We start from the raw sequence: 25,282 nt of genomic DNA on the forward strand, positions 1-25,282 counted from the left end.
TGTCATATTTCCCAAAGAAGGATGCACAAACTAGTGGGAGAAGACATGTTTGACTTGTCAAACATAAATTCTCTACTTACTTGTGAGTTCTGTCTAAAAGAAAAAATGACCAAGACTCCATTCGATGGAAACGTGGAACGTGCGCATGGTGTACTGGATTTGATCAACACAGACATTTGTGGCCCGCTAAGTGTTAGCACAGAATATGGGCAATCCTACTTCATTACCTTTACTGATGACCATTCAAGGTATGGGTACGTTTATTTGATGAAATACAAATCTGAAGCATTTGAAAAGTTCAAAGAATTCAGATCTGAAGTAGAAAATCCGCTAGAAAAAAGTATTAAAGCACTTCGATCTGATCGAGGTGGAGAATACTTAAGTGCTGAATTTTTGGGTTATCTAAAAGAGAATGGGATTTTCTCACAGTGGACTCCACCAGCAACACCACAATTGAATGGTGTTTCTGAACGTCGTAAGCGAACCTTGTTGGACATGGTTCGATCCATGTTGGGATTCACTGAATTGCCTACATCGTTTTGGGGCTTTGCGCTTGAAACTACGGCAATGTTGTTGAATAATGTCTACGCTAAAGCAGTTGATAAAACACCATATGAGATATGGATGGGAAAAACTCCCAAATATTCTTACCAGAGAATATGGGGATGTCCTGCTTACGTGAAGCAGACAGTGGGAGACAAATTGGATAGTAGATCCACTTTGTGCTACTTTGTAGAATATCCAAAGAATTCTGTTGGGTATTATTTCTATCGTCCCAATGAAGCAAAATTGTTTGTTTCAAGAAATGCCACCTTTTTGGAAAAGGAATTTCTATTAGATAGAAAAGGCAAGATGATGGAACTTGAAGAAATTCAAAATACTCCCTCAACTGTAGAAGTTTAACCCATTTCCAAGAACCAGTATTTGAAGTACAATCTCCTAGGAGGTCTGATAGGGTTATTAGACCACCTGCAAGACATACTCTTCTTCATGAACAAGATCATGATGAGTCTTGTGTTGGATATGATCCAATGAACTTTAAAGAAGCAATATCTGATACTGATTCAACCAAATGGCTTGAAACCATGCAGTCGAAAATGGACTCTCTATATTCAAACCAAGTCTGGACATTGGTGGATCAACCTGAGGGAATCGTTCCTATAGGGTGCAAATGAATCTACAAAAGAAAGCTTGGGGAGAATGGGAAGGTAGTGACCTTCAAAGCAAGACTGGTTGCAAAAGATTATACTCAAAGGCAAAGAGTTGACTATGAGGAAATTTTTCACCAGTTGCTATCTTTAAGTCCATTAGATTACTACTAGCCATAGCATCATGGTATGACTATGAGATATGACAAATGGATGTAAAGACTGCATTCCTCATTGGAGACATCAAAGAAGAAATTTATATGTCTTAACCTGAGGGATACACATCAGTAGGAAGTGAGCATAAGGTATGCAAACTTCAGAGATCAATACATGGTCTCAAGCAGGCATCAAGGAGTTGGAACCTCAGATTTGATAGCACTATCAAAGAGTTTGGTTTTGCTAAGAATCCTGAGGAACCGTGCGTGTACAAGAAAGTTAGTGGGAGTGTGTGAAGCATCCTATGTATTGGGAATACAAATCTATAGAGATAGATCAAAAAGGATGCTAGGACTCACCCAAGTCACTTATATCGATACCATTCTGAAGCGATTCACTATGGAAGAGTCCAAGAGAGGATACTTACAAATGTGTCATGGTGTTACTCTATCTAAAGCTATGTGTCCCAAAACAGATGAAGAGATAGAGATGATGACATGTATTCCATATGCGTCAGCTTTTTGTAGTATCATGTATGGTATGATATCGACACGTCCTGATGTTGCTTACGCTCTGAGTGTTACAAGCAGATATCAGGCAAACCCTGGTCCAATGTATTGGAAGGCCGTGAAAGATATTCTTAAGTACTTGAGAAGGACTAAGAACTTGTTCATGGTCTATGGGGTGGAGAATTGAAATTGGAAGGCTACACTGATTCTAGCTTCCAATGTGACGTAGATGATTCGAAATCGACCTCTGGCTTTGTATTCATTCTTAATGGTGCAGCTGTCTCTTGGAAAGGTTCCAAGTAAGACACCGTTGCGGATTCAACCACTGAAGCTGAATATATTGCTGCATCTGATGCATTTAAAGGGGTAGTTTGGATGAGGAATTTTGTCCAAGAGTTGGGCGTTATTCCTAATGGAGTTGATCCAGTCCCGTCGTACTGGAACAACACGGGACTGAATCAACACTTGTGTCGTTGTGCAAGCAAAGGAACCAATGTCTCATCAGCGATCCAAACATGTACTGAGGAAGTTCCACATCATACGGGAGATAGTGGGAAGAGGAGACATATCAGTTGAAAGAGTCCCCTCTGCAGATAATGTTGCTGATCCACTTACAAAGCCCTTGCCAGGACCATTGTTTGAAAAGCATCGCGAAGCAATGGGATTAAGGGTAGTTGGTTATAGGGCAAGTGGGAGATTGTTAGAGTAGATGCCCTGCAAGCCAATGGTTGGTTAGGGAATTTATTAACTCAAGTGAAATAAGCAATCTTTATTTTAATATAATTTAACTTTTTATGGTCTTGTTATACTTTATCTGTATACACATGCAAACAGCATAGATAAAGTCATTGATTATGCTTTAATACAAATGAATCGTAATTCGATGTTGAAACTCATTTGTAAACCCAGCATATTCTAAATTCATTCCTAGTCGATTCAGCCGCCTAAAACAGGGATAAAGGCCGGTTGAGATCGAGACTAGCATCTGTGATGTTGTGTACTGCGTTTCTTGGTAAGGGCATAGAGATGTCCAAACATGCAGATGGGTAGTTATATGATGATTATACCGAACAACCCTCCCTCGGACTTTCCAAGTGGTTATCATTCATCGAGAGGATAAGTCCGTGGTTATGATTGTACACCATTAGTCCTTACGACCCGGGACAACACTGAGGCTCTATATGCTAGGGCTGTGCTTTGACTCGTTTACCGGCTCCAGGAGAGACATCAGGTGGCGAGGTTGGGTACAGTTGCGACACATATAGGAGCCAGTGCATTGTAGTCGGGGATTCACCGCTCACCTACGGGTGTCGATATCCTATGTGATCTCATGAAATAATAGTGCATGGAATCTTTGGCCAGAGTATGAGATATACGTTAGAGAAAGAGTTCTCAAAAATCGTACACGCGATGCAACTATTATAGTTATCACATAGTTATCGAATTAATATGCAACCCTCGATAAACCAATGGTTGCAGATTCGATCGGGATATATGAGATGAAAGGACCGTACTGTACGTTAATCATCATCGACTGGTTCTTGCAGACACTATCAATGATACCTGGGGGATCATGGGGCGATGCTACTAGACGCTCTTACCATGATCCGATGGGTGCAATCAGAAATGAGTTCTGACATTCTTGATCAAGGTGTTGATGAAAAGAATGAGGCTAACTAGGGTAAGCCCGAATAAAGGATTATGTCCTGAATCACAAGGAGTTGTGAACCCACGGCTAGCTGTATCCCTGAACCATTGAGGGTCACACAAGTACTGGATTGTTTGTTCCCGTTGAGAGAATAAATTCAAGGAGTTGAATTTATATTATGATATAGTAAATTCAAAGAGTTGAATTTATGATAATTAAATTTTGAGAAAATAAATTCAAGAAGTTGAATTTATGAGATAGTAAATTCAAGAATTTGAATTTATGAAATTTGATAATTTAATTTATTAAACTCAAAAGTTGGGTTTATTAAAAATTAAATTTTGGAGGTGATGAAAATTCAAGTAGTTGAATTTATAATTTAAATAATAAATTCAAATGTTGAATTTATAATATATTTAATTTATTAAGCTCAAAAGTTGAGTTTATTAATTAATAAATTAAATATGGTGGATAATGTGTTTAATGGGCTTGTAGGAGTACAATTCCAACATAATAAATAATTAAAGTTTTATGGACCTTGATTAAATTGATTAAATTAGTTGGACTAGCCCAATTAATTAAATCAAGGCCATTAATGTTAATTATGTATTAGGTCATGGGTTAATTATATATAGGGATTGAGAAGTCAAAACCCTAACCTACCACACCATAAGTTTTCGAAAATCAGCCTCCATCCTCCAAGCAAAAATCGGCCACCTCTCTTGAGAAAGAATTTTGTGCCGTCTCTCAAATAATTTTCTCCTATGTTAAATATCTTCCAATATTTCTAGTGCAATTTGGAAGAGAATCAAACAATCCAGTCGTGGATCTAATTAGAAGAAAAGAAAGGAGTCTTTTGAAGAAAGTTCGTAGGGATTAATCAAGAGCTAATCCGTTTATACCGGATTAGTTGGAGTCAAGTGATTTAATTCACTAAAGGTATAATTCTAACACCCTATGAATGTTTTTGTTAAAATCATACGAGCGCCCAAAGCAAAATATATTTTGATTGTCAAAATAAATAAAAAATTTTAAAACTTCCGCTGCGTTTGGGCGTGTAGAAAACCGAGATCCAACAGACAGCCTTGAGTTCTGGTAGTTCATGATCGCCGGTTCCATTGCTGGTTCAATCAAACATATGGCCATGTTCCTCGTGGACACCCTTAAAACTCCCATGCAGGTACATTCTGTTGGGGCATCGTGTTCTTGCACCCAAGACGCAGTGGAAGCTTAAAATTTTTGTTCTTGGGCGTCGTATGTTTAAAATCATGCATAGGGTGTTTGGAATTATGCCTTTGCGTTCTTAACGCTTGGACTCCAAACTATTCCGGTTTTTACGCGGAGATAGTTCTTCTTTTAAATCCCTACGAACGGCTCTCCTTTTTGATCATCTAATCAGGTTCACGATCGAAGATTTTTTCAATCGTTTGGTTTGTACTAGAATATCCAAAACGATTTGTGCGTTGAGACTGTAGCCTTCGAATTTCCAAAATCCGGAGACGGCCCTGCGACGGCGGCGCGACGATGGAAGACTCTTGATGGCCGAAATTAGTTTTCCCAAAAACCTTTTGTTGGACGAGATTCCTTGATTTACAATCATGGATTTGTGCTAATTGATTCTCAATCAATTATTAACAAATAATTATTGATTCTTCAATTGAGTAGAGGATTTGTGGTTGTTTTGTGTGCAAAACATATGGTATGTATTATGAGCCCTAGTTGCGTATATATAGAGTAAGACTCATAATCTAATTACGATTCCTCCAACAAGGACTCTAATAATTTTATTATATTTAAACTCTCATATAATTAATATATAGAGTATTTATTAACTTTTACTAATACATGATATATTAATAACATATACACATATTTTATATCAACATATAAAATATATATGTACATTAATTAAATTAAATAACCATTATTTAATTCATAAATTAACACCTTTGTTAATTTAATTCTAGACTCAATTAGAACATATATGAGAATTTGTGCATGTTAGTAGTCAACACTACTAGCATAATCATTTAATTAGTAAATTCCAAATTTACAAAAAAAATGATTCCGAACTCATTATAATCATGATCGACGATCCAAGATGGCCGATATATCGAGGATACAAATCTTGTTCATATAATGAAAATTGATAATTTCGAAGATCAAAACATTCATTTACCATATTGGGCAGCTGCCAGTTTTAGTGAACTCATTCACTAAAACAGGCCATCTCACATTCCTTTCTTATTTAACAATGACGCTAACTTCCATTTCTTCCATCCTATGGAATCAGCTAATAAACTCTTTTATAAGCTTTCTGTTTGATCTCCATCAAACTATAGTCGCCAAATTCCAACACGTTGAAATTTGACAATCTCAATGGGAACACAAAATCCGATACTTGTGTGACCCTCAATGGTTCAGAGATATAGCTAGCATTGGGTTCACATCTCCATGTGATTCAGAATAACATTTATTCTTATTCCGGTTTACCCTGGTTAACCACATTCTTTTCATCAACTCCTTGAACAAGAATGTCAGAACTCATTTCTGATTGCACCCATCGGATCATGGTAAGATGGTCTAGTAGCATCGTTCCATGATCCCATACGTATCACTGATAGTTCCTACAAGAACTTTTAGTCATGGTTAGCGTATAGTACAGTCCTTTCATCACATATATCCCGATCGAATCTGCAACCATTGGTAAATCAAGAGTTGCATATGAATTACGATAACGATGCGATTTATCTTTGAGTACTAATAGTGGCATGGTATGTGCAAGTTGGAAAACACATTTTCCTAAAGCAGATTTCTTGCTTTGACCAAATACTCCTTGCACTATTAACCCATCAGATCACATAGGATATCTTCACCCGTAGGCGAACGGTGAATCATTGACTACAATGCATTTGCTCCTACGTATTTTGAAACTACACCCAACCTCGCCACCTGATGACCCTCAATGAAGTTGGTAGACTGATCAAAGTGCATGCTAGTACGTATAGCTCCTACATTGTCCCGGGTCAAAGGACTAATGGTGTACAACCATAATTTCAGACTACTCCACTCTATAAGTGAGAACCACTTGGATAGTTTGAGGGAGGGTTGTTCAGTGTATCATCATATGATCACCCATCTATGTGAATGGACATCTCCATGCCCTTACCAATGAAACATGGCGTTTCCATCACAGATGCTAGTCTCAATCTCGAGCGACCTTCATCCTTGTTTTAGGCGGCTGATACGACTAGGAACCTGTTTAGAATATACTGTACACTTCCTAATAAGTTCCATGATATTACGTTGCGATGTAGACCTCATGGTACCTATTGTATATTCAAGGAGTTTATCCATGCAGCTTGCATGAGTATACATATAAAGTATAAATCAAATAAAATCATAGAATATTATTAAAATAAAGATTGTTTTACATTAGAGTCAATAAAACTCGAGCCACAAGTTGGCTTGCCGGGCACGTACTCTAACAATCTCCCACTTGTCCTATAGCCAACTACCCATAAATCTTAGATCCATTGCTTCGTGATGCTTCTCAAATAGGGGTCCTGGTAGGGGCTTCGTTAGTGGATCAACAGGGTTATCTGCGGAGAAGACTCTCTCTACCGATATTTCTCGTCTTCCCATAATCTCCTGGATTATGTGGAAGTTCCTCAGTATATGTTTGGATCGCTGATGAGACCTCGGTTCCTTCGCTTGCGCAACGGTGATGGTGTTGTCACAGTAGACCGGGACTGGGTCAACTATTTAAGGAATGACACCCAACTTTTGGATGAAATTCCTCATCCAAACACCCTTCTTTGTTGTAGGCGATGCAGCTATGTATTCGGCCTCAGTGGTTGAATCTGCTGTGGTGTCTTGCTTGAAACTCTTCCAAGAGACATCACCACTATTGAGCTTAAATACAAATCCAGAGGTCGATTTCTAATCATCCACATATAATTGGAAGTTAGTATCAGTGTAGCATTCCAATTTTAGCTCTCCACTCTCGTATACCAAGAACAAATTATTAGTTCTTCTCAAGTACTTAAGAATGTCCTTCACTGCTTTCCAATGTAGTGGACCAGGATTCGACTGATATCTGCCTTCAACACTTAGTACATATTCAATATCAGGTCGAGTAGATATCATACCATACATAATACTGCCTATGGCAGACGCATAGGGAATGCGCTCATGGTTTCTATCTATTCATCAGTCTTAGGGCACATAAACTTGGATATAGTCACACCATGAGACATTTGGAGATATTCTCTCTTGTACTCCTCCAAAGAAAATCTCCTCAGTATGGTATCGATATATGTGTATTAGGTGAGCCCTAGCATTCTCTTTTATCTATCCCTATAGATTTGTATTCCTAATACATATAATGTTTCACCCATATCCTTCATAGAGAACTTACCAGCAAACCATAGTTTAGTTGATTGCAACATCCCTACAACATTCCCAATGAGTACTATGTCATCAACATAAAACACTATGAATATCATTGAACTCCCACTAACCTTCTTGTATACACATCATTCCTTGGGATTTTTGGCAAAATCAAACTCTTTCGTAGTTTTGTCAAATCTGAGATTTCAGCTCCTTGATGCCTGTTTGAGTCCATAAATGGATCTTTGAAGTTTGCATAGTTTATGCTCACTTCCTACTGATGCGAATCCTTCAGTTTGAGACATGTAAATATCTTCCTTAATACCCCCATTAAGAACGTTGTTTTTCACATCCATCTGCCATATTTCATAATCATACCATGCTGCTATGGCTAGCAGTATCTTAATGGACCTGAACATTGTGACTGGAGAAAAGGTTTCCTAATAGTCAATACATTTCCTTTGAGTATATCCTTTTACTACCATTCTATCTTTGAAGGTCACCACCTTCTATCCGCTCCAAATTTCCTCTTGTAAATATATTTGCATCCTATGGGAACAATTCCCTCAAGTGGATATACTAAGGACCAAACGTGGTTTGAATACATGGAGTCCATCTCGAACTACATGGCTTCAAGACATTTAGATGAATCGACATCAAACAGTTCTTCCTTGATATTACTTGGATCGCATCCAATAATGAGCTCACCTTGGCCTTCTTCAAGAAGCAGACTCAACCTATTAGGCAGCCTTTAGATCCTTTCAGATCTCCTAAGAGCTTGTGTTTCTGTGATTGGATGTTGGGGTGTGAGTTCTACTAGTTGTGTAGTAGGAGGTTCTTGAATCTCATCGAGTTCTATCATCTCGTCTTTTCTTTCCAATAGAAACTCATTCTCTAAGAAGGCGGCATTCCTTGAAACAAATAGCTTTGTTTCACTGGGATAACAGAAGTAATATCCAATAGAGTACATTGGATATCCTACAAAGTTGCACAAATTGGCTCTACTATCCAATTTGTCTCTCACTGATTGCTTCACGTAAGCAGGGCATCCCCATATTCTTAAGTAAGAATAGTTGGGAAGCCTTCCCATCCATATCTCATATGGCGTCTTGTCCACTTCCTTTGTATGGACTTGATTCAACAACCTTACCCCTGTTTCAAGTGCATATCCCCAAAGGGATGGCGGCAACTCAGTGAATCCCATAATAGATCGGACCATATCCATCAATATCGGACTACGGCGTTCTGACACACCATTCAATTGGGGTGTGGCAGATGGAGTCCACAGTGAGAGAATCTCATTCTCTTTAAGGTACTCTTGAAACTCAGTACTCATGTATCCTCCACATCGATCTTGTCGTAGTGTTTTAATACTCTTTTCTAACTGTTTTTCTACTTTTGTTTTGAATTTTCAATTTTTAAAAGGTTTCAGACTTGTATTTCATTAAATACACATATCCAAACCTCGAATGGAGAATGACCAAATTTCGTGCTAACACTTAGCGGGCCAGCCACATCTGTATGGATCAAATCTAATTGATCATGTGCACGTTCCACTTTCCCTAAGAAAGGGGCCTTGGTCTTTTTTTCTATCAGACATGACTCACATGTCTCTAGAATGTTTAAGTCTGACGAGTCAAATATGCCCTCTCCCACTAGCTTGTGGATCTTTCTTTGAAAAATATATCATAGCCTAAAAAATGTGCTTTATTTAGACTATATTGTTTTGTTTTGTTTTGTGTTGTTTTGTTTGTTGTTAAAATCGTGTTTACTTGAACATTCACTTATCATTGCCAAAACATTTCTGGCCCAGATAATTTCTTATGTTCAGACTTCTTGCAGTGAAGCAAACATATTCTGACTTATCAGGCTATGCCAAATTCCAGGCCCACCACCTTCTTAATAGACCCAATAATACTTAAACCATGCTCATGAGCGAGAGCCCCATCTTGCATGTGTGCACTCATGTGTTCCTTGAACGTGGTGTGCATCATTGTGCGAGTTTCATGCACTATGCAACTCTTGCATGTGTATTTGAATATCAACAACATTCAACATTTCCTCAAACTATCTCTACAGTTCATTTAACATAGAAACGAGTATATTACACTTTTTCTTGCATATTATGGTCCCACCATCTTGCATGCTTTATCAGTCAGCAAAACTAACATTAGTGTGTATGCTATTTTCTCCGAATTTAGAACAATTTTCCCAGCCAATCTTGAAGATTAGTGTTTGGTTAGCTTGTTTTAATAACATAAATGAATTACGTGATTAAATCATAAATATGCTGATGTGGAAACATAATGAATGTTACCGACTATTTTAAAATATTTTGTAAGAAGTAAAATATGGACTTTTGTATTTACGAATTTCCTCCCACTATTTTTACATTTTCACCACCCTTTGATGAAAAACTTGAAATCCAATTTTTTTGAATATCAACAACATTCAACATTTCCTCAAACTGTCTCTACAGTTCATTTAACATAGAAACGAGCACTAGTAGAATTGTTGGCTTTTACTTCGCCACACGTTACTTCGGCGAGTATTAATTATGAAGTAGTATATATCAATCAACTTCGGTAATTACACCAGCGAAGTAAAACATAATTTTTTACTTCACAATTTAAAAAACACGGGCTTCAGTTCTAATTTTTTGTAATCTTTTACTTCGACACAGTAGTTTTGATGAAGTGAAAAGTTCAAAAAAAATTTTAAATTTATATTTAGCGAAGTAAAAAAATGAACCACAATTTTAATTAATTTCCTTAAATGATGAAGTAATAAAATACAAATTAACTTGTCATATTAAAATTGTGTCGAAGTTAAAGAAAGAATTTACTTCACTACAACTCAATAATTGTGAAGTCGTTATCTATTAATTACTTCACTACAACACAAAAAAATGAAGTCTTTTAAATTTACTACTTCGTCATTAAATGTAAATTGTGAAGTAACAAAACTTACAAACAAAAAAAGATGTAAACCGTCGCTCGTCAAAACCGTCGCTATTAGCGACAATTTAAAATATCTGTCGCTAAATAAATTGGCGACGGTTGTATAAACTATCGCTACATATATCGACGACGGTTTTATAAACTGTCGCTAATTAGCAACGGTTTTGTTATGACAGTCGCCCAGAGCGACGGGTTAAACAATCCGTCGCTAAATAAATCGGCGACAGTTGTAAAACCCGTCGCTAATTAGCAACATATTTATTAACCCGTCGCTAATAGCGACGATTTATAAATTTCCGTCGCAAATTGCCTATAAATACACACCTCTGCGGCTTATTCTTCACACCACTTCGTATCTGCTTCCATTTTTTCTCTCGGACGGTTTTAATTTCGATTTAGATTATATTTTTTAGCTTCAATTTTTAATTTATGATCATGAATTTAATTTTGGTGTTAGTTTATTTTATCGCAAGATTAAATTATTTTATAAATTATTTACAAATTTGAAATATGATATTTAGATGTGTTGAGAATATTATTTAAAAATATGTAGGAATAATTATAAAATTTAAAAACTATTTTTTTTAAAAAAATAATATCTTTAGCGACGGTTTTATGATTTACCGTCTCTAACTAGCGACAGTTATATAAATACTGTCGCTAATTAGCGACAGTTTTGGTATAAAGGGTCGTTAATAAGCGACTGTGTTTGTTAGACCGTCGCTAATTAGCGACAATTTTGGTATAAAGGGTCGTTAATTAGCGACGGTATTTGGTAGACCGTCGCTAATTAGCGACAGTTTTTGAAATTATCGTCGCTACTTAACGACGAGATATATTTAACCGTCGCTAAGTAGCGACGGTCGGTCTATCTTTCTAAACCGTCGCTAACTGGAAACCGTCGCTAATTTAGTTCCGTAACACCGAAGTCATTCGCATCAATTACTTCACAAAAATACAAAACCTTTGAAGTTGTACAACACATTTACTTCGTCATTCTATATAAACTATGCAGTTATATATAAGCTACTACTTCTGCACTTTACGAAATCGACGATGTAGAAGACGTTGTTTTACTTCGTCATCGGTCTAATTCCGACCAAAGACTTCGCTAATTTCTTGGATACGACTTCGGTGATAATGCGAAGTAAAATGGTGCCCTATTACTTCACGTGCATCTACTTCGGCAATTAATATACCTATTATTTCATTTAATATGCGAAGTAAATCAAGGAAATTCTACTAGTGGAGTATATTACACTTTTGCTTGCATACTATGGTCCCACCATCTTGCATGCTTTATCAGTTCAGCAAGACTGACATTAGTGTGTATGCTATTTTCTCCGAATTTAGAACAATTTTCCCAGACAATCTTGAAGATTAGTGTTTGGTTAGCTTGTTTTAATAACATAAATGAATTACGTGATGAAATCATAAATATGCTGATGTGGAAACAGAATGAATGTTACCGACTATTTTAAAATATTTTGTAAGAAGTAAAATATAGACTTTTGTATTTACGAATTTCCTCGCACTATTTTTACATTTTCACCACCCTCTGATGAAAAACTTGAAATCCAATTTTTTTAGTGAGTACGCAAGACCCAATTGCGAATTATGATTCCTAATAATATCATCCAATTATAACTTCCAAAAGGTAGAGCCCAATTGCAACTCCTTGCAACCCTTACGTAATTTTGCCTCACGTTTGAGGAGGGTCCAATAATATGATCCCTTCTCTCTTCACGTGTCGAGCCCAACCCATCAATGTTGAACCTTAATGGATAGTCGCCATGAGATCCCCCAATAATATAAGCCGTAGTCATGGGAGTTCCACGTAGTTCACATCAAATATGTCAGTGGAAGTCACAGCTTTCCGGCCCCCAGGCCTCCCCAATAATATGAGCCAAACACTGACCGTGGGTGGTGTTCATCATGCGACCGCTGTTGATTGAAGGCGAGAAATTATTAAACTTTCTTTTAATTATCCTTTTAATGGGCTTGATTTAAATTTTGGATCTCATCCAAAATGAGGGATTTTAATTTCAAAAATTTGTCTCATCATTAATTTTAAAACTCGTGTCATGATTGTTTGTATGATTTTCGGATTCATGCAACTCTTGTTATTATATTAATAATAACACACATACTGATTAATTATAATATATCATATAAATCATAAATAATAAAAGATGATCAATAACCGAGAGCTAATTGATCCGTACATGCCTCATACGGATCCATGTCCATAACCTAGATAAATGCATGGATGAAAATGCAATATTACATAAGCTTCTAATATTTTACATGTCTTCGATCATCAAAACTACTTCCGAGGATCGGGCCCACCGTCTTCAAATCTTGATCTTCCACTAATTCTAATATTAACATTAAATACCCATGGCACATTGGGATACATATTTAGGAGGTTGGAACGGACCATAAACCAGGTCCACTTTTAATTATCAAATATTGAAAATTACAATAAGTAGAATATCTTAACATACACCTAGCACATTGGTCATAGCTCTCGATCATCTTTTTAACATATAATATCATATATTAAATAAATACGATAATATCACATATTATCAATAAATTGTGTATCTCGTAAATTTTCACTAACCGCCATAATTATCAAATTAAATAAACATTTTTATTTAATTTAAAATAATTAAATTTCTTGTAAAACACAAATATAAATAATTAAAATCATATTTCAAATATTTAATTTGTAAAAAATTAATTTTATCAAAAATATTGTAGGGGTAAAATCGTTTGCATTTCAAAAATATCAATTTAACCAAAACTTTTGAAAAATTTGAAAATCACCCCTCGTCCCGAACAATTCAAGTCCACGACCCAGCGCGTCCCGGGCATCCGACCACGCCACATGCCCGCTACCCGATCCGATCGGCTCGGCCATCGATGGGCGTGCTGTGTGCTGGCCAGTCGCGCGTCTGCCCGGAACAGTTCCGGGCAGACCCTCAAAATTAATTTTTTTAAATTAAAAACAGATTTTTCGAAAAATTTTAGGGGCGTTTTTTAAAAATTCTTACACGGTTAGAAATAATATACTCAACATGATTTAATTAAAACACACAATTGAGAATAACCGACTCTGATACCACTGTTGGGACATCGTGTCCTCGCACCCAAGACGCAGCGGAAGCTTAAAACTTTTGTTCTTGGGCGTCGTGTGTTTAAAACCATAAAAAGGGTGTTTGGAATTATACCTTTGCGTTCTAAACGCTTGGACTCCAAACTATTCCGATTTTTACGAGGATATAGTTCTTCTTGTAAATCTCTACGAATGGCTCTCCTCTTAGATCACCTAATCAGGTCCACGATCGAAGACTGTTTCCCTCGTTTGGTTTGTACTAGAAAATCCAAATGATTTGTGTCTTGAGACTATAGCCTCCGAATTTCCAAAATCCGTAGACGGCGATGGAAGACTCTTGATGGCCGAAATTAGTTTTCCCTAAAACCTTTTGTTGGCCGAGAATTCCATGATTTACAATCATGGATTTGTTCTCATTGATTCTCAATCAATTATTAACAAATAATTATTGATTCTTAACCAACAATCATGCAAATCTAATTTTCTTTGTGGAACAAAGTTTCTTCATCAATTTCCTTGTGGTTGCCGAACACTTGCTTCAATTGAGGAGAGGATTGGTGGGGGTTTCGTGTGTAAAAGATATGGTATGTATTATGAGTCCTAGTTGTGTATATATAGAGTGAGACAATTAATATAATTAGGAGTCCCTCTACCAAAAGAACTCTAATAATTTCATTATATTTAAACTCCTATATAATTATTATATAACATATTTATAACTTTTAATAATACATGATATATTAATACCATGTACACATATTTTATATCACCATATAAAATATATATATATATACATACATTAATTAAATTAAATAACCATTATTTAATTTATAAATAAACTCCTTAGTTAATTTAATTCTAGATTCATCTAGAACATATATGAGAATTTGTGCATGTTAATTGTCACCACTACTAGCATAATCATTTAATTAGTAAATTCTAAATTCACAATAAAATGATTCCGAACTCATTATAACCCTGATCGACGATCCGAGAGCGCCGATGTACCAAGGATACAAATCTTGTTCATATAATGAAAATTGAAAATTTCGAAGATCAAAACTTTCATTTACTATATTGGGAAGCTGCCAGTTTTAGTGAATTCGTTCACAAAAACAGACAGTCTCACTTTCCTTCCTTATTTAGCAATCATGCTAACTTCCATTTCTTCCATCATATGGAATCATCTAATAAACTCTTTTATAAACTTCATGTTTGATCTCCATCAAATTATAGTCGCCAAATTCCAGTACGTTGAAATTTGACTATCTCAATGGGAACACAAAATCCGATACTTGTGTGACCCTCAATAGTTCAGGGATACAGCTAGCCGTGGGTTCACATCTCCGTGTAATTCAGAATAACATTTATTCTTATTCCGATTTACCCTAGTTAACCCCATTCTTTTTATCTACTCCTTGATTAAGAATGTCAGAACTCCTTTCTGATTGCACTCATCGGATTATGGTAAGAGCGTCTAGTAGCATCGTCCCATGATCCCCAAGGTATCACTGATAGTGTCTGCAAGAACCTTTAGTCATGGTGAGAGTACAGTACGTCCCTTCATTACATATATCCCGATCGAATCTTGTAATAACCGATTGTTAATTTCTTTTATTATGAATTACGGTATTTTATGTTGATGGTTTATGGCTTTACATTATGATATGAATGGTAATGAATGTTATATAATGAAATAGATAATGGATTGGTAGAATAGAAGGTTGAATTTGAGTTAAATAGGTAATGGAAGTATTGAATGAAAGGGGATCGGTTACGGTGTCCGGTTTAGTGCAACGGAAGTTTTAAAAATTGTTTTTCAACAAGAAAACCGAGCACCTCAACTACTATAGTGTGTAGCAAATACGAAAAACACGAAATGTCATACATATGGTGTTTTTAAGAAAATATACCTATCAATCTTAAAAGATTGATGTTGGCTTCAACTTAGTTGATTTACAACTAAGCTCTTGATGGCAAGACAATCTTCAAGCTCTCCTTGCTCCAAAATTAGGCCCACCACCAACTAGCTAGTTCCCCTCTTATTTTGCACTAGAGAAATAAATGGATTTTTCAGAGAGAAGTGTATTGTTTCCTCAACAATTGAAGAACAAAATTATGGAGAGAATTTTTAAGAAATTTCGGCCAAGTGCTTCAAGGGAGGGAGGAGAATGAGTTTTCTTGGTGTTGTAAAAAGTTAAAGTCACCTTTTTGCATGCTAAGCAATTTTTAATGAAAAAGTATTCCCCAACTCTTTACCTCCCAAGCATGCAATTTGATTGAGCTTGTAACAATTACAAGGCCCATGGACTTTAATTTATAAACTCATTTATAAGTTTTTCAACACATTGAACTATTTTACTTCTCAACGGTATCTAGAAAGCTAATACTTGTGTGGCCCTTAATGGTTCATTGATACAACTAGCCGTGGGTTCACATCTTCATGTGATTCGGACTAAACATGTCCTTATACGAGCATAACCCAATTGCTCTATTCTTAATTATCAACTCCTTGATAATAAGAACGTCAGAACTCAAGTCTGATAGTACCCAACCAATCATGTTAAACGCCTAGCAGCATCGCTTACATGATTCCCTAGGTATCAAATGATAGTGCCTGCAAGAACTATTCAATTATGGTTAGCGTACAGTACGGTCCCTTCAACTCATATATCCCGATCGATTCGACAACCATTGGTATATCGAGAATCGTCAATGAATCGATACTATGTGTCATGTCGTAGTTGCATCGATGGTATAATCTATGGAACCCCTTTCATAATTACCACCATACTCTGATCAGAGATTTCATACTACATATACATGAGATCACATAGGATATCCATACCCGAAGGTAAGCGGTGAATCCCCGACTACAATGCATTGACTCCTATATGTTTCGACAAAACACCAAACCTTGCGACCTGATGACCCCATGAGAGTCGGTAAACAAGTCAAAGTATAATGCTAGCACATAGAGTCTCAATGTTGTCCCGGGTCATAAGGACTAAGGGTGCAAAACAATAAACTAGGACGTTTCCACTCGATAAGTAAGAACCACTTGGAAAGTCCTTTATGGAGGGTTTTTCAGTGCATTCTACAAGGAGCACCTATCTGCATGTTCGGACATCACAATGTCCCCTACCAATGAAACATGGTACTCACATTGCAGATACAAGTCTCGAACTCGACCGACCTAAATCCTTCTTAGCGGCGGCTGAATCAATTAGGAACTGTTTAGAATATACAATATTCCAAATATGAGTTTCATGATACTAATCATATGAGCATCTCATATTCTTTCTACTATTTGTATATTCAAGGACTTTATCTATGCAACTAGCATGGGTATACAGATAAAGAAGTGCCAAAATAATAATTTCAAATATTGTTAAAATAAAGACTATTTATACATAGAGTTTCATTGTGAACACTCGGCCAACACTTGGCTCGACGTGCACCTACTCTAACAATCTCCCACTTGCACTAGAGCCAACTACCCATATGATTCAAACCCATCGATTTGCGATGCTTCTCAAATAATGGTCCAGGTAAAGGCTTAGTTAGTGGATCAACAACATTATCTGTGGAGCCGACTTTGTCAATCGAGACTTCTACTCTTTCCACAATATCTTGGAGGATGTGGAAGTTTCTCAATACATGTTTGGACTTATGATGAGATCTTGGCTCCTTTGCTTGAGCAATGGCTCCCGTTTTGTCACAAAACACCGGGATAGGAGCAACTCCATTAGGAATGACGCCCAACTCTTGGAGAAAATTTCTTATCCAAACAGCCTCCTTTGCTGAAGATGATGCAGCAATGTATTCTGCCTCAGTGGTGGAATTCGCTGTACTTTCTTGCTTGGAACTCTTCCATGAGACAGCAGCACCATTGAGCATGAATATGAATCCAGAGGTTGACTTCGAGTCATCGATATCGCTTTCGGAAGCTAGAGTCGGTGTAGCCTTCCAATTTCAGTTGTCCACCCCCATAGACCAAGAACAATTTATTGGTCATTCTCAAATACTTGAGGATGTCTTTCACAGCTTTCCAATGCGGAAAACCAGGGTTCGATTGATATCTACTCCCTACACTTAGTGTGAAAGCCATGTCAGGACGTTTAGATATCATCCCATTCATGATGCTACCAATTTCAGATGCATACGGAATGCGTGTCATCGCCTCTATCTCTGCATCAGTCTTGGGAGACAAAAACTTGGATAGGGACACGCCATGACACATTGGTAGATGTCCTCTCTTGGACTCATCCATTGAGAACCTCTTCATGATGGTATCAATGTATGTGGACTGGGTGAGACCAACAATCTTCTTGATCTATCTCTATAGATCTGTATTCCCAATACAAAAGATGCTTCACCCAAGTCTTGCATCGAGAACTAACTCGCTAATCATATCTTAGTTGATTGCAACATTCCTACATCATTCCCAATGAGTAGAATGTCATCAACATAAAGTACCAGGAATGTCACAGAACTCCCACTGATCTTTTTATACACACAAGGTTCCTCAGTATTCTTAGTAAAACCAAACTCTTTGATTGTACTATCGAATCTAAGGTTCCAACTCCTAGATGCCTGCTTTAGACCATAAATAGATTTTGAAGTTTGCATACCATATGCTCACTTCCGACGGATGTAAACCCTTCAGGTTGAGACATGTAAATCTCTTCCTTAATATCCCCATTAAGAAAGGCTGTCTTGACATCCATCTGCCGTATCTCATAGTCATGCCATGCAGCTATGTCTAGCAATATCCTTATGGACTTGAACATTGCAACTGGAGAAAAGGTTTCCTCAAAGTCAACTACTTGTCTTTGATTATATCCTTTTGCCACCAATCGCTACTTGAAGGTCAATACCTTCCCATCCGCCCCATGTTTCCTCTTGTAAATCCATTTACACCCTATGGGAACAATTCTCTCAGGTGGATCCACGAGATTCCAAACTTGGTTCGAATGCATGAAATTCATTTCAGATTCCATTGCTTCAAGCCACTTGGATGAATCGACATCAGATAACGCTTCCTTGAAGGTCCTTGGATCACATCCATGGTTAGGCTCATCATGGCCCTCTTCAAGAAGCAGACCATACCTCATAGGTGGTCTCGAGACTCTCTCGGATCTTCTAGGAGCTTGTATCTCCTCTCTTGGCTCTTCGGGTGTGGGTTCTATAATTGTGGGTGTCTCTTGAACCTCTTCGAGTTCTATCTTCTCCCCTTTTCTATCCAATAGAAATTCCTTTTCCAAAAAGGTTGCATTCCTAGAAACAAACACCTTTGTTTCTTGGGGATGATAGAAATAATACCCAACTGAATTCCTTGGATATCCCATAAAGTAACATAAAATGGATCGACTATCTAATTTATCTCCCACTACTTGCTTCACATAAGCAGGGCACCCCATATTCTAAGATAAGAATATATGGGAGGCCTACCCATCCATATATCATATGGTGTCTTATAAACTGCCTTTGAATGGACATTGTTCAACAACAGTGCCGCTGTCTCAAGCGCATATCCCCAAAAGGATGGCGGCAACTCCGTGAACCCCATCATAGACCGAACCATGTTCATCAAAGTCCGGTTACGACGCTCTGAAACACCATTCAACTGTGGTGTAGCAGGCAGAGTCCACTGCGAGAGAATCCCATTCTCCCTAAGATACTCTTGGAACTCGGCACTCAAGTGCTCACCATCTCGATCCGATCGAAATGTCTTGATGCTTCGTCCCAACTGTTTCTCTACTTCACTTCTGAATTCTTTGAAACTTTCTGTGGGGATCCGGACGCTAATCATGTTCTTAATCATCATTGGGACTAATTAATCAATTATAAAACAGGGTCTAATTTTTTTTTTTAAAATACGGAACGTAGTGAAAAAAAACGTATATACATCTCAGTATAAAAGTACAAGTCCTGTACCACATACATTTATTCAACTAAGGTTTAACAGCTAATATCACGTGTCTAACCCTATCTCTAATCCAAGTCCGGAGCCTCCACTCTAATCACGATCTCTCTTCATCTTCTCAACCCTGAACCTGTCCCACCTGTTGTCATGCACACATACAAAACAAGACAACAGCCGGATAACTCCGGTGAGAATAAATCCCAGTATAAACAATGTAAACATACAATCATATAAAAACATATACAAAAGCATATAACAAATATCATTCACATGCAGCCAATCAACAAACATGTATAATATCAAAACTGTAAATCAACTAGTCATCACAGACTCGACTCAACTCTAACCTAGTGATCCCAATGTCTGGATATTGATAATTATATCGAATCTCAGTCGATAGGAATAAATCAACCCTAAACGGTATCGATATAATTCATATATCCAGTGTCTGGGCGAAACAGCCACAGAATTGACGAATCAGTCAAGGATTAAGCGAATCAGCCAATAATTAGACGAATCAGTCAGTAATTAAGCGAATCAGCCAATAATTAGACGAATCAGTCGATAACTAGACGAATCAGCCAATAACCAGACGAATCAGCCGGTGACTAGGCGAATCAGCCAATGAGTAAACGAATCAGTAGTCAATACATGCAGTGGCTATAAATCAATAGACTATAAACATCAATCTCATCAATTACAAATATCAATGTAATAAACTAAGTATGTGATTTAGGGAGACTTGAGTCAAACCTCACTCGAGTTGTGCAATCCCAACTCAACATTAATTTATACTTTTCTTTTTGATACTCTGACTCTGTCGAAGTATCGATCTCAAAGCCTGTCAATACTCAATCTGACAACAACAATATTGAGGGTACGACATCAATACACCACTCAATCAATACTGGATAAAATCATAATTCAATCAAATTCTGTTTCAACAATATGATGTCATAATTTCAATATATCCAGCACTACCATATCAGTCAGATATCAATTCCAACACCTCATAATCGATAACAGTTCAATTCTGATATCAAATCGACTCCAAAACTACTCCGAAAATCATAACAATTTCATATGGTATCTGTTCTCCAGTCCGGTTTCGATTATACGATGTCTAACATGAGGATAACATCATATATGAATCATATCAGATTCTGACAATACCATCATTTCAAAACATATCAAAACGTAGCAAAACTTACGTCCAGTTGTAGCCTACGTCGATAGGAACTCAATACAGAAGTCGGATTCAAAATCGGACGGGCGGATTTCTCCCGAAAGGCGTAAGGATTTTCGGAGCTTCTTCGTTTTTCTCTTTTCGTTTCTTCTTGTCTGAAGAATTAAGATGTACATATATATATATATATATATATACATCCACGCACATGAAATAAGCCAAGTGGCTCGGTGTGCCTACTGCACGTCTCGCGCATATGCACGACTAATATCGGCGCATATGCGGGAGACCTATGGGTCTCGTGGATAAACTTCTCGGCAGCTCGCGCATATGCGCGACTCATCTCCGCGCATATACGCGAGGTCCTCTGGACTTCGCTTGTACAGGGTCGCGCATATGCGCGACTCACTTCGCGCATATGCGCGAGGTCCTTTGCCCATGTCGCGCATATGCGCGCATCTGTGTCGGCAATATGCGCGAGGGCTACTGTTCCTCGCACATTTTCATGCATTATCTCGTCTTTCCCGGTCCGATCCTTTCCATCTATAATCATATCATTTATCACCAAATTATTTCAGATTAATAGGATAAAATTCTCGGGCCTTACATTTCTCCCCCCTAAGATATGATTTAGTCCTCGAAATCACAGGCAATCAATCATATCATAAGAAGGTATATAGAAGAAGTTAAGTAAACCACTCACCTTAGTGACATAAAACTGGGAACCTCTGTCTCGTATCAGACTCAGTTTTCCAAGTAGCTTTTTCAATGCCATGTTAACTCCACCAAACTTTCGCAAGTGGAATAGTCTTTGTTCTAAGCTATTTTTCCTTCCGATCAAGAATCTGAATCGGCTTTTCGAAATAACTCAATGTCTCATCCAACTCGGCCTCATTGGGTTGGATGACATGTGAAGCATCAGACAGGTATTTTCGCAAGAACAACATGAAAACGTCCTGTATCCCATATAATGAAGGCGATTAAAGCTAGTCGATAGGCACGATCTCCTATCTTCTCAAGAATCTCATACGGACAAATCTATCGTGGAGAAAACTCCCCTTTCTTGCCAAATCTGACAATTAATCTGAAAGGTGAAATTTCCAAAAATACTCGGTTTCCAGCCTCAAATACCAACGGTCGTCGTCGAACATTGGCATATTTGACTTGTCTATCTTGGGCTGCCTTCATTTTCTTCTGAATCAGCTTCACTTTTTCAGTCATATCTCTGATCATGCCAGGTCCGATCTCAGGAACCTCCGAGATATCATCCCAATAAAGAGGGGATTACCATTTCATTCCGTACAACGCTTCGAAAGAAGTCATTTCAATACTCGTCTGATAGCTGTGGTTGTACGATAATTCATAAATGACAACAAATCATGTCAACTAGTGCTAAAATCCAGCACTACAGTTCTTGGATATTCTCCAGTATCTGGATAGTTTGCTCCGACTATCCGTCAATCTATAGACAGTACGTGAAGGAGTTTATAATATATTCTGCCAAAAATACAAAATCAACCGAAAATCATGGTATGATATAGTCAATTTTGGCATTCAATGCAGTCTAATCACTCTTCTGACATAACTCTTGATCGTCTGATCTTATCTGTACCTCATCCTGTACACCTAATATATCCAGATTCAAGCATTTTATCAACACATTTTCAGCTATCAAAATGCATACCGCATAGATTATTGCACACTGTCTGGCAATATTTATCATTTTAAATTCGGAACATCTGGAACAACAGATTGGTTATTCATATACAATACAGTATTACTTACCTGATTCAAACACGGATTCAAAACAACAGCAAGCTTCAATCAGATTCAAAACATCACTCATCGGTACTGATCTGCTAAACTCATAAACTGCAAATATCTAACACTGATATCCATCTCGGCCAACTAATTACGGTTTAATTCTGCTAAATTCAACAGATACGTCATCTTCAGATATAACACACCCTAAATGAAATTTGTCTCAATCAGGATGCAATCTGTTTCTGATATCAAATCAAGGCTAAAATCAATCTCTCTTATTGGAATCGAACCAGAAGTCTTATCGGGGAAAACATTATTAACTTTCTTATCATTGGTAAATCAGCCAATGATAGACTCAACTTCAGTAAATCAACTGAATACATAAGGAGTCCCTCTGTTCCTTTCTGTAAAAATCGAGTTATAGATAGTACGAATCATCAAAGGAATTCTCAATCTAGAATCCTTATCGTACACTATTCATCCCTTGGCCATCTCAGGTCCGATTCTCACCATCTTCTGGAACTAATCTAGGGTAGCTCTGTACTTGGTCAACATATCAATATCAGTAGTGCAGTCTCAAAACCAGACAACACTAGTACAATACAAGCTACAACACGATCTAACTCAATCTCATTCTCATCCTATTGTAGTATATGATATTTTACAGAATTCACTGCTATAAACACTTTCCCCAACCAGTAAAGAGATATACTACAGTAGATACAAACTCAACAGGTAATGCATGACTCAATGCAAATCGTTCAAGAATAAACATATGGGAAGCATCCGTATTTATCAATACAAAAGCAGGATAACTACATCAAGAACAGTTATCTGCAACATCATCATCTGGTGCTTCCTGAGCCTGCTCCTCAGTCAAAGCAAATACTCTGGCCTGCTGTCTAGGAGGCTGGCCAACTGTCTGGCTTCCTCTTGGCCTCTGCTGTGACTGAGATGGTGCTGGCTGAAATGAAGGAACAGCAGCTGATCGTCTACTCCACTGTGCCGCTGATCCAGATGATTCGGCTCCCTGGGATCTTTGAGAACCCTTCTGTGGACACATTCTGGCAAAATGTCCCTGTTGTTTGCAGAAGTGGCGACTACCAAGTACTCCTTGGCATTACCACTGGAGCTAGAAGAACTGCCGCCAAACTTCTTAAACTGCTTTCCTCTAGCCTTCAGAAAATCTTTCTTTCCACCACTGCTACTATCACTCTCAAATCGGGGAAGTGGTTGCTGTAGTCTCGGTGCGGGAGGAATATCTGCAGCTCCTCTCTGCCTTATCAGGCCCGCTTCCGCGCCCTTTGCTCTATTCATGGCATCAGCAAAGTTATTCGGTCGCCCTGTGTTCACCAATGTAAATATATCGGGATTCAAGCCATTGATGAACTGATCAGCAACGGCTTCGTCATTTCCAGCCACATGGGGAGCAAACTTCAACAAGGTAGAGAACTTGGTCACATATTCTTCAATGTTTAGCTTACCCTGTCTCAAATTGGCAAACTCCACCCCCTTGTCTTTCTTGTACGACACTGGGAAAAATCTTTGATAAAACTCAGTTTTAAATACATCCCAAGTAATAGTCGTACCTCGATGCTTTAAGGCCCTCTTCATCGTAATCCACCAGTTCTTTGCAACATCATGCAACTGGTGCCCAATTAATTTAATTCGGTGCTCATCACTGTACTCCAGTGAATCAAACATCATCTCAATGTTATCTAACCAACTTTCACACTCAATTGATGTCTCAATACCCTTCAATGTCGGTGGTTTGAATGACTGAAACCTTTTCAATAACATTTCCATCGGAGTTGCTGTCACATCCATTGGAGGATTCGATGTGCTACTCTGTTCTGGTATTCTTCGAGGAGGCATATCTGATACTCAAATGGATTAGTACCCCAATCCAACAAACCTGTTTCAATTCAGTCCCTCCTCCGATCATCTTACTGCTGATCGAGAATCAGTTCGAATTTGTTCCCAATAATACATATTACACAATCAAATCAGATAAGTCAAGTAACATGTATTATATAAAGTAGTAAAGCATGCTAGCAATCACAAGAAAAGAAAGAAAACTCAATCTACCCCGCTCACTAGCTTCTATCTCAGTCTAAAGGATCTATCGCTCTGATACCACCTGTTGTGGGGACCCGGACGCTAATCATGTTCTTAATCATCATTGGGACTAATTAATCAATTATAAAACAGGGTCTAAATTTTTTTTTAAAATACGGAACGTAGTGAAATAAAACGTATATACATCTCAGTATAAAAGTACAAGTCCTGTACCACATACATTTATTCAACTAAGGTTTAACACCTAATATCACGTGTCTAACCCTATCTCTAATCCAAGTCGGAGCCTCCACTCTAATCACGATCTCTCTTCATCTTCTCAACCCTGAACCTGTCCCACCTGTTGTCATGCACACATACAAAACAAGACAACAGCCGGATAACTCCGGT

General features: G+C 37.7%; 1 pseudogene; it reads left to right on the plus strand.

The window, feature by feature from the left end:
* Window positions 1-4,077: 4,077 nt before the first annotated feature.
* Window positions 4,078-25,282, plus strand: part of LOC142505052 (uncharacterized) — an 80,945-nt pseudogene continuing 59,740 nt past the window's right edge.

The sequence above is a fragment of the Primulina tabacum genome, chromosome 10, assembly GCF_025594145.1.
Source record: "Primulina tabacum isolate GXHZ01 chromosome 10, ASM2559414v2, whole genome shotgun sequence".
NCBI lineage: Eukaryota > Viridiplantae > Streptophyta > Magnoliopsida > Lamiales > Gesneriaceae > Primulina > Primulina tabacum.